At 42.6% G+C, this 13,439-nt stretch overlaps 1 protein-coding gene across 1 annotated transcript in view; it reads left to right on the top strand.

The window, feature by feature from the left end:
* The first annotated feature begins 2,007 nt into the window (after positions 1-2,007).
* The window catches only part of LOC121535131 (chromodomain-helicase-DNA-binding protein 7), an 83,725-nt gene continuing 72,293 nt past the window's right edge, over positions 2,008-13,439 (top strand). The window contains exon 1 of the mRNA XM_045206263.1: positions 2,008-2,254. The gene's annotated coding sequence lies outside the window, so the exon portion shown is untranslated. The remainder of the gene's footprint in view (positions 2,255-13,439) is intronic.

The following is a 13,439-nucleotide window of genomic DNA, read 5'->3' as shown; positions in this document are numbered from 1 at the left end:
TGTCTGTTGCTATATGAATGAAACAATTATATATGTATCCATACTGTATTGTAGCTCTGATCTATCAATATATAAAGTGAAACACAAAGCATGCTTGTCCTCAGAGCTGTGTGGAGTTTTGGAATTGCAGGCTTCATTCCCAAATGATCACTGCACCTTGGAATTGCAGGCTTCATTCCCAAATGATCACTGCACCTTTCTGGTGTCCTTTGACAGCTCTTTGGTCTTGGCCATAGTGGAGTTTGGAGTGTGACTGTTTGAGGTTGTGGACAGGTGTATTTTATACTGATAACAAGTTCAAACAGGTGCCATTAATACAGGTAACGAGTGGAGGACAGAGGAGCCTCTTAAAGAAGAAGTTACAGGTCTGTGAGAGCCAGAAATCTTGCTTGTTTGTAGGTGACCAAATACTTATTTTCCACCATAATTTGCAAATAAATTCAATAAAAATCCCTACAATGTGATTTTCTGGAGAAAAAAATCTCAATTTGTCTGTCATAGTTGACGTGTACCTATGATGAAAATGACAGGCCTCTCATCTTTTTAAGTGGGAGAACTTGCACAATTGGTGGCTGAATAAAATAAAATAAAATCCCCACTGTAACACTGCGCCACATGCTTCTCAAATAGGCCTACAGTACAGCAAATTAGTTTCAGGTGGGAATGGATTGCAGTCAGCAATAGAGACAGTTCATGAGATATTTTTTTTTACTCATCCCTATTCTATCCCCCAACATTTGGATGTAACTTGAAATTGAACAGATTAGTGAACCATCTGAAACGGTAGAGGTAGTATGCCTGCATGAATTTTATTAACCATTTCGAAAATGAAAGTTTGATTTTAGTGAATGCAATTAGAGTAGTGACCTTCACAGTAGATGTGAAATCAAGATGGCCTTCTCACAGGCAAATTATACCCACAAGCACAAACTACATGTATTTTTAAAGACAAACTATTAAATGCTGTGCAAAAAACTGCTAAATGTATAAGTAATCCATTGGAATATTTACAAGCATAAGTAAGATATACAGTGGATTTGAGAGGACATTGGACATACAAAAAGGGAGTGCATGCGCCTTCAAATACACTACTCTTGTGGGGCAGGTCGTTATGATAAGCAAATGAATGGCCGCGCAAGGGACATCCGGGTTACTTGCCCGATGATTCTTCTGTACTATACTGTGCAATCCATCAAGGAAGAGACCTTCACAAAAGTGTGATTGTGTGAAAGACTTATTTCTTCATCTTGAAATATTTCTACCGCAATTGGTTGCACATGTTTAGCTTTTTACTGTGAAAAAGGTCTCAAACTACTCTGAAATCGACAGGGTCTCAGGTTGGCCATGCGCGTGCCCAAGGGACTAGGTAGAATAATAGGCTCCCTCGGTAGAAGAGCAAATATGTAAATATGAATCGTGAATTTGCATGATGTCCATCTCTAATGATCATAATTATTAATCTGCAGTTGACATGGAATTATGAAACTAATTCTCGGGGTCGAACTGATGCACCACAAATAAAAACCACCCACTCATTGCATGTGGTACAGATCCATTTCAATTGAGAACACTTGTCTGAAACTCGTTTTGAGCTTTTACAGGTCCATCATTTCAGGTTGAAACAGAAAATTGAAATAAAGATTTTATTTAGAGATTTTAATATCCCATGAAAAGTGATAGGATTTATCATTTGAGAAGCAACTTGAATCCACAACACATTTTTTTCTTACAGTCATATGAATTTATCTGTTACACAACTCTGTTCTGCCACGCTTTATTAGCATCTGTACACAGGGAAACTGATTTACAAAATTACCACACTACATGTATGAATAACTCCTACAACCCTACGCCGAAATAAGAAATGAAAATATCTATCTTTAATCGCGTCTACTATTTTACAATAAATGAATAATAAAGCGCACATTCGTCACAGCCCAGTAGGGTCATCACGCGCACGCATGTTTATCCATTGGAGCCATGAACGCGCCCCCTACCCGTAGAAGGTGAGCGAATGTCTGGAGGAGAGGACTCGAGAACGCGACCGCCGGGATCGATCGGATTAAACTCGATTTGAGTTAAATTAACACAAATGAGAGAGGCAGAGTCGGCGAGGAAGGGATAACGACACGCGGAACATTAGAAAATAACTTGAATTGATTTATTTATAAACGGACCAGAAAGGATTTTACTGGAGATAGCTACTACGGGAGTTAATTTGCGAAACCCTGAACTGACCAACCAAGCTTGTTGGGTAAGTGAGCAATGCTTTTTTAAACGGTTGGATTCCATACTCGCTCAGAACAGTTTGTTCACATGGTAAATTAACTAGTTGTGTGTTATTCTTACTTGTAAATAACCAATGACATGTACAGTAATATGTTTGAAAACTAGATCCCACTTACAATCGACTTTTAATATACCATGGAAGTTGGTTTGGTAGCTGGGACGTCTATTTAGCAAATAACTTTAAGTAGAAAACTTATTCTGAGCAGGAAATCGTGTGCCCTTTCTCTCATTTTAGAACAAAAGTCATTGAACGTCCGTAAATTACCATGTTAAAATGCTAACTACAGTTAGCAAGTTTAGCTCCCCACCCGCTGCACTGAGCAGAGTGAGTCCTGAGTTTTTTTCACCAAGTGAAGAATATTAGCCAAGACGGTGAGCTCTCTCAATAAACACAGACAATTGTGAACAACTTGAATTTAGAAAAATGTTGAATTGTGACCTTGTTTTTGTAATACAATATTGCAAGGGTGGGTGTTCGTTAGCTTGTGTTAGCTAATTGTGTGTTGAGCTAGCTAGTGAGACACGAGGTGGTTCGAACGTAGAGGTGAGTCAGTGGCCGAGATGAATGAGTGAGTAACCTAGTATAGATTGCTAGCGCGAGGGAGATTCCCTGGATGCACTATGACAAATAGGGAATTTGTTACTGCAAACCACACAATCGGATTTTGTGACTAAAGTTTAACTTGCCTTTCATAAATTGAGTGCGTTCACATGAGATTTAACTTGATAACGACGGGGTGAACAGTAGCCTGTCCGTTGTGTTTTTATAGGACGATGGATAGGGACAGGGGGTTGCTTGAGGCCAGACGGTCATCCCTGTTTAGTTAGCCTTCTATCTTCTCGCCCTGATCTATCCATATAATTGTTAAAATACATGGGCTATAATCAAAACACTGGGTTTCAGCTTATATTGTTCGAGATAAAAACATTTTTGAAGGGAATAACCCGAGGTGAGTGGTGCGTTTCCGTCCAAAATGTGCGTAATAATGTAGCCTAATTAGCCTGCTGCTAGCTAGTTGGAGGTGGCCCATTGCTTGTAGTGGAGAAGTTGCGCTTGTAGCCAACATTCGGCCACTATCATCGCCCTCATTGTCTTGCTGCTAGCCCAAAGGCTAATCATGTGCTAATAGCTACTTTGATGGCGAATGTTACTTCATGCCACTTTGTTCAACAGCATGCAGTTTGTTTCCGCGTTTTAAAGTTTGATAAGAGGGCTTGTTTTATCAAGAGACGTGTAGCTACAGTATTTTGGAGAACTTTCTCAACTTGTTAGCCTATGTTCAGCCAGCGATTTTCGATTTTAAAACACCTGCTGCTGTATTGTGCGTTGCTGAATTTGTAAACGCAAGCTGACATTATTTTCCTAAATTTTCCCGGCCGTGTTGCTCTCTTTCTCTCTCCATTGTTGTAATCAGTCAACTAACGTTAGCATAATGCGGGTTGCCAGCAACTACAGTGACTACTTTCAACATTTCATAATAGAACGAAAACTCATTGATAATAAACGAAAAAAGTATTCGCATAGCAAATAACACTAAGTTTTGTTTAACGACCAAGCTACGTTAATTGATAATCGAGCATCCCATGAAATATCACCGAATAACTACCCCCACCTTCTGCGAAGTCTCTAACCTAAGATGGCAGCTTCTAATGTGTCGGTCCACTCCGCCAACAGATAAGAGGCCCCGGGTATGGCGGGCAGAACCGATGTTCTTCACTATTGTGGATTCTCCCATAGCCTGCATTTTCTTGTGGTTGTTGAGGTACTTTTCCCGACTGACTTGTATAGCTGCGTTGACTTTATGAAGGGGCCGGGTATAGTGTGGTGGTGTTCTGTTGAACAAAAGTTTTTAGCAATGGCACTAGTGTTGTGGTGGAGTTGAGTTTTCTTTGATGCCGCACTACAAGTCGACTGTTTTTGCAAAACCTTTTATCATAAAGCAGTCTAAGAGTTGAAGCTCATTTGCAGGATGATGAACTTGGAATTTGTGCTCCATCCTGCCACAAGTGTACTTTGAAAAGTATTTCCCCCAAATATGTAACTACAGGATCCTAACCAGCATACACCGTGGATCCCTAAAGGCCGGCCTCGAGAAACTATTTAAAATGCAAAGCGGGAGATAGTTGAGAGAAACAAAGACAAAACCGATGTGGCCATTTTGACCATTTAAGACAGTGTTTCCCTATTGACAGTGAACACTAGGGGGGCCCTTGTGAACAGTGCCATATTGTTTCTGCTGTAAAAATGAGCATTGTTTCTGTCACCCCGCTTTGGAGTGTAGAGTAATGCATGCTGGGAAGCAGTGGGCCCATCCAAAGCGTCTTTAAGTAACCTGTGTGAAATGGCTAGCTAATTAGCGGTGCACACTAGTAGTGTTTCAATCTGTGATGTCACTCTGAGACCTTGAGGTATATGTTTCCCTTGTTCTGCAAGGGCTGTGGCATTTGTGGAGCAATGGGTAACAATGCTTTATGGGAGGCAGTTGTGTTCAGAGGGTCACTGGTTCGAGCCCAGGTTGGGACAAGGAGAGGGATGGAAGCAATACTGTTACATTAACTCCTCCTGGTTTGTTGCACAGTGGTCCTTTGTCACTCAGTTGGTAGAGCATGGTGCTGGTAACGCCAGGGTAGTGGGTTCGATTCCCAGGACCACCCATATGTAAAACATATGCACACATGACTATATATATATAAATATTAGTTGTTTACATTTTCATTGTGGGACATAAGACTGTAAAAACACCAGGAAATCAGCTCCAAGTTATTTTAAAGTTGATGATCCCTGGCATATGTTATTATATATTATTCAAACCACTACTGGGACTTAATTGGTAAAGTACTGTTATGAAAATGTAAGTTGTTCAGGGGCACCGTTTGAAGAGGCAGCTAGCTGGGACGCTATCCTTAGAATAGTTCTCACTTGAAAGGGGTCAATAACGGTATTTTGGCAGATTTGTGGGGAAATAGTTAACATTTCATATATAAGCCAATGTGTAAAAGTGAAGGTACTTCATTCTCCTCCATATCCACTAAATCAGTCTGATTGTTGCCAAAGCAGTTTGAGTGGCACACAGATCTCTAAATGTAGACCTAATGTGGTTTAATTCAGATTCAAACCAGGGTTTATTGAGTTACAGTAGTGTGTCAAAAACACACCTGTTCTCAAGGCCCATCTTTCATCCCTGCCTTGCTCCTATTGGCTAACACCTTGACCTGGAACTGCAGTCCTAATCCTGTCTCGGCAGCCTCATCTGATCCCCAGTGTCAGAGGTACACTCAATCCCAATTTAGCCCTTGTATGAATACAATGGGCACTGTCTGTGTGGATCTGATCTGACCACTTATTATTACGGCTGCCATTTTGTTTTGTAATGTGGAGGTTGTTGCGCCTCTTAGTGGAAGAAGTTGAGCATAGTTCTGTCATCATGTCCCAGGCCCCCCTCCTCTCTGCCACTCTCCTCTCCAGGGCCGAGGTTAGCAGGAGGGTTGTGGTGGCCTGTTGTGCCTGGAAAACAAGCTGTCCCTCCTCCCTCCCTTCATCCCTCTTTCACCACCTCTACCTCCCATAGTCCTGGCCTTATGGACCACTCTTCTTGAAGGGAATATTTGAGATGCTGCTTCTAGTCTAGCCGGCCCCAAAGCCTTGCTTGTGTGTCACAGTTCCTTTCTTCTAAACAGAACGTGTTATATATTGACCACAGCTGATTAGATGCATTGTTATTCGCTCTAATTGTCCATGTATGGCTCATGCGAGGAAGCTTTGTCGAATATGTATTTGTAGATGGCTCATTTTCATACTGCAGTTGCTCCATCTAGTTATTATGGCTGAAGTAGAGGGTATTTCCCTCTATCCATTCATTGAATTGCCATTTCCCTCAGTACTATTTGCCTGACTACTCAAACTGAATTTTCCGCTGCTCTATGTTCGCAAAAAACTTCAGTATGAGACTGCCATCGTTGTCATCTGTGTGGGGTGTTGTACTAAACAAAGTCATAAGCGATTGGATCATCCCTTACCAATCAGAGTATGAAAGCCAATTATTAATTTTCCAAACGCAGCTTTACCCACCTGTGTTCAGGCTCTGGCCCAACCCATCGGTTTCTAGGACCAGTTAGAATGTGTTGCCGTTCTAGAAATCGTTGGGGAGGTACTCAGATCCAGACTCATTGCAGATAACAAAACTAATGTGAGTGAAGTAGCGTTTTACCGGAGCATGGAGTTTGTTTGGGTAGCCAGGCAACAATACTATCCCCTCTCTTATTCAAACAATGGCACAGTCACAGCTGAGATTCAGTGTAGTGGTTAAGTGTTAGGGTCTGAGATATACTGAATCTCAATATAGCCTAGAGGAGATTTATAGACCGTTATAGACCTAGTCTAAGTAGGTCCTTCATCAATTTTTTAATAATAGGTGAAAGCAATACGGCAGAAGACCAACAAGGGATCGCTTTCACCTGTCCAGTGCTATCAGTGCAGCAGCAGAAAAGGAGGCTCCATTCATGACTATTGAGTCCCTCCACTGGAGTGGGAAGTGAGGGCAGCCTCTACAGTGTACACAGAGTAGCAGTGGAAGAGTAAGTGAGGCACACAGTCCCCATCCTGACCCAGGATAATCCTCTTCCTGTCCCACACGCCCCAAGCCACCCTTAACCACAGATCTGGGGTCAGATTGCCTCTACCCCTGATCCCAACCGTAACCATTAGACATGATGAAAATACCCGACCGTGGATCAGGGGATTGGTAACAACGTGTAAGCCTACCTCACGGTCTGTTCTGTTCCGTCAGAAGTGCATCAGGACGGACACTGACAGAAATCATCAGCCCTGAGGAAGTGTCATAAAACCAGTAACCCTGGCTGGAGGCTCTGGCCTTTCAGCCTTCTCCTGCACATTCCCAGCCACTGAATGACTGAACACTTTTCAGCATGGTCGGTCGTCTCTGGAAAATGATTTAGCTCCTGTGGGAGGCCCTGGGAATCCTGTAATTTATTCTTGAAAACGGAGGGATAAATGGAGGTTTTATTTTTTTAAACGGTTTGTCTTGGAAGCTGTCAAATTGACCATATTAAGACTAGCATTGCACATGTTATTTGCGGTGCCAGTTAATTGCTCAAATGTCATCCCAACATAACTATATAACTAGCATTTTATAGGAGTAAACTTAGTATGATCTAGCCTAGTTTTGTTAGAGACGAATAACCTGTAATTGCACATGATCCTAGCTGATTTGCAAACAAAACTCTTCCAGGTAAAATAGTACAGCTATTTATCACTCAAAAAACATATTTCCAGGGTGTTGATGCATCCTTCTTCCAACACCACAGGTAGGGGAAGAGTATCCATCTGCAAAAGTGAAGTTTTGATGTCAAGTCAGCTCATATTGTTGCTACCTAAGCAGTTGTGCTAGCTAACATGCTACTGAACAGTGACACCAGCATATTGGTATTAAAAGACAGCAACGTATTCACCAAAAAATATGTGTTTAGGCAAATCATTAGCTAGCTAGCGATCACAATTGTTTTAAAATATGATGGTCCTCTGTAGCTCAGCTGGTAGAGCACGGCGCTTGTAACGCCAAGGTAGTGGGTTCGATCCCCGGGACCACACGTACACAAAAAATGTATGCACGCATGACTGTAAGTCGCTTTGGATAAAAGCGTCTGCTAAATGGCATATTATTATTATGATGGCTAAGCGCTAGCCCATCAGTGGCGCTGACAGATTGAAACTTATCAACAAAATGTTGCACTCTATCCCATAAAACATGACATTGCTAACTAGGCATCAATTAGCTAACACAATTTTACAGTTTATTAGGAAGTTTAATTAATAAATTACACTCCCCGGACAACTTTGGTAGGTAGATTCCATTTCCCAGCAGATTTTCTAATCCCCCTGATTAGTCGTCAACGGTTACTGGTCTTGGAGCTCATGTGTTCACCAGAAACGACTAAATATTGTTGCTAGATTCACAACTAGTGGCAAACATTTGCAAACTTCTGGCAACAATGTGTGGGGATTTTGCTGCAACGAATTCATTTTTGTAAGGGACAAAAATTGTATGGATTCCGCCCAACCCTACTTTTGTCTCTTTTCTTTCCTCTTCCCCATCTCTTTGTGTTTTTCTTCTCCTGGACCAGAAGTCCTTGACAGGAAGTTAAAACTCCTCTCTCTCCCCCTCCTCCCTCAAGTCAGTGTCACGACCACAAGCATGGCTGCTGCCCCAGGCCTGCAACGGGCCGACCCAAACCCCCCGGGGGGGGGCTTTTACCCCGGCTGACCCTGCAGCAGGTCCCTCAGCCGTTGGGCAGCCAGTTAGACGAGGAGTGCCAAAGAGGAAGGCAATGTGGCGCTGTTCCCTTGGAGTCAAGGTCAAAGTTCTGCTGAATATATCACTGACAACCTCTTCTATTCCCCACGCCGCCTATTTCTACCTTTCATGTACACACATACACCCTCTCTTACTCCTCCTCTCTGCCCCATGTTTGACCACGAAAAGGCCTCTGATTTGGACAGTGATTTTTCTGGAGATATTAAGCCCACATGTTTAAAGCAGAGAGCAGATTGCATAAACAGAACTCCTTCCTGTTTTCCCCCTCCCTGCTGTAAAGAAAAAAAAAAGTAAATTAACAAGCTAGCAGTGCGTAAAACAACCAGATTACCCATAGCCCCTCCTGCCCACTCACTCAAATCCCAGCCTAAACTTATTGCTCTCCCCTGCCTCCCTACTCCCATCTCCCCACTGCTCACATCCAGTTACATTCACACACGGTCTTTGTGCTGTTAGCTACCCATAACCGATGCATCCATACCCTCCTCTTCCCCGTCTGCACACACACATCAGCATGCTCGCTCTCCCCCCAGTGGAGCAGAGGTATAAATTATACTCGGACGCATGCCCCTTGTGGAAGGGGGGGTGCACTGGGAGGGGGGAGGGTAGATAAAAGGAATGCTGGTGGTGTGCCTCTAGAGAGCTGGCCCCTTGCTGGGACCTGATGCACTGCCTGTACTCTGGGGCTAGGGCTCAGGGAGGGAGTCACCACAGGTGGTTCTACCATGGCAGTCCACAGGGCTCTTCGGGCCACTGCTGAATCACATGGCCCTGGATTAGTGGGACCCAGAAATTAAGAGCTCTGTAGGGCATTTTATTCATATATTATGAGTAATTTCATATGTCCAAAAATAATACCCCTGTGACCATAACTTTTGGTTTTGGACTAAGTGTGGTTAGCTTTTGGAAGTTAGAATGGCAGTGTTTATTCACTCTGCTTTGAGTCTACAAAGAAAAGAGCAGACGGTTGAGTACGACAATTCATCTTGGAATTTACATTTGAGTCATTTAGCAGATGCTCTTATCCAGAGCGACTTAGTTAGTGAATGCATACATGTGTTATAAAAAATTATATAAAAAATTATACTAGCCCCCCGTGGGAAACGAACCCACATCCCTGCCGGCCAAACCCTCCCCTACCTTGGACGACGCTGGACCAATTGTGCTGCGACAGAGCCTGGACTCGAACCAGGATCTCTAGTGGCACAGCTAGCCTTAGACCACTGCGCCACTCGGGAATCGCCCATGTTTACGGTTTGGTTAGGACACTTCAGAAGTTAAAGTAATTTGTCTTCTAACTGTTCTGTAAGGTTACACTTGTCTTCAAATTATTTTGCAGGATATCTTTTCAACATGTCAAGTGAAAATGACTTATTACTATCATATTCGATAAGCGTAGGTCTAGGCAAGCAGAGGTCCAGCCAGTAGCCAACAAACCTGGACCACCTACTCTTCTTGTAGCATGATGGCTAACTCACTTCAAATTGATTCCTTGTGGACACAGCCTCTCTAACAACTAGTTCAGATACCCTGAAGTGAAACTATTCTCATAGTAAGCTTGCTTACTACTCACATGTACCTAATTTGTGTTATCATTAAAGCTAAAGCACATGAGCCATCATTAGCTTAGGGTGTTTATGGTGTGATAAGTAGGTTTGCTGCTTCTGTAGTCTCATAAAATTAAGTGTCTGAAATTTGCTCCCTTTTTTCAGTGTCGAAAATATAATTTCTTGAGCGTGCTCCAATATTTTCTATAGGCTTGGTTAAAAAGGTGTGGGCAAGATCATTTTGGAAAGCAGAACTTCTCTACTTGCCGTACTGGGCAAGCATTCTGTTGCTTCACTAATCTGTTCTGACTTGAATCAGACCTTTGCATATGAAACAAACAACCATGATACGGTGCAGTTTGTGGATACTAGTGGCGTCTGTTTTTTTTCTCGTCATTTGAATTTAATAGTCCTCCCCCTAGTCCGTAAGCATGTTTAATTATATGCTTGTCTGTGTGCTTGTGTCACACTGGTGCTTGTGTCAATAGCAGCACAGCAGTTGGGAGAGCCAGCCAGCCTTCAAACCAGAACAGCAGAGTACCTCTTGTGAAAATACCTGTGGTTGCGCTATCTGACACAATCAACTTTTCCACTTCCCTCCCCCACACGGTCTGCCTACCATCCATGTGCATGGCCATGTTCTGATAGTATTTCTAATGAAAGGCTATTATTATGATGCATTGACTGTTGGTGTTTGTGTGAAAGTAAAAATGGTATTGTTGTATGTGACATGGCCTCCCAATCAGGCCCAGTATGTGGCCCACAGGAAATGCCTCCTGTTTACATTTTGGGGATTTCCTGGACAAAAGTATTCATCTAAACCCACAAGAGAGCAGAGGGGGAAATAACTAGTCCCTCTCTATTCTGTTGCTTTTTCAACTTGCTACAGTCCATTTTATAACTCGAGTTTCGCGTACAATGGTAGTTACTGACACAGAGCTGTCAACTAGCAGTTATGGTTTGGATGTTCTAGTGCAGAGTTTCCCAAACTCGGTCCTGGGGGCCCCCCTGGGTGCATGTTTTGGGTTTTTTAAATAATCCAAGCTTGATGATGAGTTGGTTATTTGAATCAGCTGTGTAGTGCTAGGGCAAAAACCAAAACGTGCACCCAGAAGGGGCCCCAGGACCGAGTTTGGGAAACCCTGTTCTAGTGTAAAAAATAAAATACACGTTGTCATGAGTAGAGGTGTGGGCGTTTAAACGAAATTGTGATCCTTCACCTAAAGTTAAAATCCCGAATGGAAAAACTGTTTTTTAGTTTTTTCCCCACAAAATTATTCACAGCGCAGTTATCACAAAACATTTTCTGTGTTATAGCCTAACTAGACGATAGGATATAAAGGCCTGGGGAAAATGGTGTAATTTTAAATGTTGACTCAGCCATATGAAGTAGATATGAAGTAAACCGCATAGTGGGTTAATTTCCGCCCTATTCCCACTACGAGAGATGGAGTCTGAGGAGCGTCGTGGCGAAAGAGATTTCTACTTTTCATTTCACGTTACATCATTGCCTTACCGTAACGTGACATTCTTGGTCCGCAGCTCAAATTGACCATAAATATCACAGTAGCCACTAGCAAGTAAGCACTAAATATTTAACAATCCGAGCAACATTATACATTTACATTTTTAGTCATTTAGCAGACGCTCTTATCCAGAGTGACTTACAGGAGCAATTAGGGTTAAGTCCCTTGCTCAAGGGCACACCGGCAGATTTTTCACCTAGTCGACTCAGGGATTAGAACCAGCGACCTTTCGGTTACTGGCACAACACTCTTAACCACTAAGCTACCCGCCGCCCTAAACATATTACAATATTGAGTAATGCAACCAAACCATATTACACTCTTGAATAATGCAACAATCCACAAGCAAGTGCAGGCAATTAAAATGTTTATTTTCTCGTCCGTACACATTAAATTAGCTGACAATACACAGCTAACTCCTGCTAGCTAGCTAACAACATGCTTCATGATCAAGTAACGTTAGCATATCAATGAACGTTTACCCCTCCCATACGAATATAAAAGTACAGTAACATTATCAGTGTCATTCATATTATGATATAGGCTACACAACTATGTAACGTTAGCTAGCAAGCTAACTTACTAGCTAAACAAAATCATTTCTGCATCCTCACATAAATGTGCTGGCTGTAGCTGAATGCTGATGTTTAGCTGAACCATAGCTAGAAAGGAGATCTTAGGCTTACACTAGCTACCGCATTAAAGTTACCGTAGAATAAACCAGGCTTAATTTGATCTATATCATGGAAGTCATATGAGGTAAAAGCAAATTGCGACTGAAAGCGTTGATAATTCCCTGGGGAGTTGCTTTTTGCCTGGACCTCGGTGGCTCAGTGCAGTCAAGCAAAAACAGTTTTTCCCTTGAGATTTACAACTATGGTGACGTTTTCAGAATGTAACAGGATGTTACTACAATTTCAGTTAACTCAATTACAAAAGTAAAAAAAAAAAAGAAGGAAAATATCTACATTCCAGCTGTTTAAAAACATTTCTATGTGAGTGTTGGTTAAATGAGAATTCTGTTTACACTGCCCTGCTTAGAGGCTAGCAACTGTCGGGCGAATGTTGTGCGCGGTCGAAATGTGACAAGTTTACATTGCAGCATATGTGTAGTCGAGTCTATTTTAGCCAAAAGTCTAAGTGTAAAGACCCTAAGAGTGTTGAGGCTAATCTTCTCCACTGTTTTGGTGCCCTGGCTACCACACTGTGAACAGCGTGAAGCGAACCTGTGCACCTAGGCAGATACTGTGTGACTGTATTGCTCATCTCAATATCCTAGCCTATTCGTTGATGATAGGCCCAGCTTTACTGAAGTTGTGAGACCTTGCAAGCCAAGAAATTGCGAGAAACAGCATTCCATTGCGAGAGAAAGCTTTTGATTGCCGATAGATAAGCCTAGTGCACGGTTCTGACTTTCTGCCTTTGTGGCCAACCTGCCTATACGGTGCCCTACCCCTCCGTCCCTCACTGGTATCTTTTGATTTCCTTTTTTCTCCTCTCAGCTATTGACCCGTCTGCTCCTCCCCCATCTTCTCCGCGCAGTGCAGGCAGGCCTGTTGTCCTCCAGACTCCAAACAGCGTCTACACATGCTGCTCCAAAGCCAGTACTGTTCTTCCTTCAGACAAGCATGCATCAACACTTGGTTCATTTGCACAATTTCTCTCGTTCACATTTGCTTGTACAAGTCCAAACTCACCAACAATGACATTCGGTAGCTCCTACTATATATACACACACACTACCG

Source organism: Coregonus clupeaformis, chromosome 21, assembly GCF_020615455.1.
Source record: "Coregonus clupeaformis isolate EN_2021a chromosome 21, ASM2061545v1, whole genome shotgun sequence".
Lineage (NCBI taxonomy): Eukaryota > Metazoa > Chordata > Actinopteri > Salmoniformes > Salmonidae > Coregonus > Coregonus clupeaformis.
The sequence above is the reverse complement of the archived record's forward strand: the minus strand, read 5'-3'. Positions and strand labels throughout refer to the sequence as shown.